Below are 1858 nucleotides of genomic sequence, written 5' to 3'. Positions count from 1 at the left end.
GCTATACAAGTTCTCCTTTTAAATTGAATTTCCTCATGCAAGTTGTTGAAGTTTACAGCAGCAGGGAAATTGTTTGTATATAAGAGATGGCTCTGCTTTGTTCCGGGGTTGGATGAAAGCCAGGTGGGGTTCCAAAGTGTGAAAAACTTTAAAATTCTACCTTAAGTTGATTCAATGTCAGTGCAAACTTCCAAGTACTTTTTAAAAAAATGTTAAAATTTTGCTTATACACTATTGGTGAGAGTGTAAATTAGTTCAACCATTGTGGAAAACAGCATGGCAATTCCTCAAAGACCAAATAACAGAAATACCATTTGACCCAGCAATCCCATTACTGGGTATGTACCAAAGGAATATAAATTGTTCTGCCATAAAGACCATACATGCATGTGTACTATTGACAATAGCAAAGACATGGAATCAACCTAAATGTTCTTTAATGGTAGACTGGATAAAGAAAATGTGGCACATAAACACCATGGTATACCAAGCAGCCATAAAAAAGAAAAAGATCATGTCTTTTGCAGGAACATAGATGGAGCTGGGGGCCATTTTTTCTTAGCAAACTAATGCAGGAATAGAAAAGCAAATACCACATGTTCTCACTTGTAAGCTGGAGCTGAATGGTGAGAACACATGGACACAAAGAGGGGAACAACAGACACTGGAGCCTATTGAAGGTGGATGATGGGAGGAGGGAGAGTATCAAGAAAAATAATTATGGGCACCAGGCTTCATACCTGGGTGATAAAATAATGTGTACAACAAACTCCTATGACACAAATTTACCAAAATCACAAATCTGCATATGTACCCTGAATTTAATATAAACCTTAAGAAGAAGAATTTCTTTCAAAAAATTTGTTAAATGTTTCATAAATACTGGAATCTCCACTATTAGACAGTCATTTCAAACAACACTAATTTCAGATGATCCCTTTTATTTAGACACCATGCATTTCTTTGTTTTGATCTAAAGTCACTGTCTTATATCAGCCTACTTTTAAAAAATTCTACTTAAAATATGTTTATAGTTTTAAAATAAATATATTGCCAGCTTGGAGAGATGAGGGGTACTTGTCTATATGCATTCATTATCAATTCACTACAAAGGCTGTGGCAGCCACCACCAGAGTTCTTATGCCTCCTTTTGTGGAAGCCATCAATTCATTATTTAACATGTATTTTATGTATGACCCATTCCAGGGCTTCCCGGCCTTTGTTAGCATTTGAAAATATCGTTCTTGACATCAGTTCTTCAAGGTAACTGTTGAGGCTGCCTCCTTTCGTGATTATGGCTTCTTGAGTCAAAATAATTTTTTTCTGTGTCCTGAGGATGTGGTTTGTATATAAGTCTCTCATCTACTGAAACCATGTTTCAAGTGAAATATTAGTAGATTTAAGTTCCATTGCTTTTTCTATAGGATTAACTACAGAATATTCTAGCACATATGTTTTGTTTCTTGCTGTACCAATAAGAGACTTCTAGTTCCCACTCTGTGCAGAGAAGTCTGTGGCTGCGCAACTCTTCATTGGGATCTATAGGTCTGTCCAACACATCAACCCACACCATGCTCTGGTTCATAGGGCTTTTGCATATTTGTGCATTGCAACTGTTGTAACGATTTCCCACAGGTGGTCAAAGATTGCTCTGAAGTTCAGATCTTGATGGTGCAGGCAGTCCAGGAGATGTCTGGACAGTGCAGGGGAAAATGAGGCAAAGAGGCTACACCTGCCCCACTGTACCCCCAGCACCCCAACCAGCTCCGCAGTAGGCAGGTGCCATCGGCCTCATGTGAAGGACATTCCAACCCTCTCTCCCACCCTTATTACAATGTAAACTTTAAATTATTTAAAG

At 38.2% G+C, this 1858-nt stretch overlaps 1 pseudogene; it reads right to left on the bottom strand.

Annotated features, from left to right (window-relative positions):
- Positions 1 to 1097: 1097 nt before the first annotated feature.
- The window catches only part of LOC112626991, a 1569-nt pseudogene continuing 808 nt past the window's right edge, over positions 1098 to 1858 (bottom strand).

This window comes from Theropithecus gelada, chromosome 6 (genome assembly GCF_003255815.1).
Source record: "Theropithecus gelada isolate Dixy chromosome 6, Tgel_1.0, whole genome shotgun sequence".
In the NCBI taxonomy this organism is placed as follows: Eukaryota; Metazoa; Chordata; class Mammalia; order Primates; family Cercopithecidae; genus Theropithecus; species Theropithecus gelada.
Note: the sequence above shows the minus strand (reverse complement) of the source record. Positions and strands in the feature narration are given on the sequence as shown.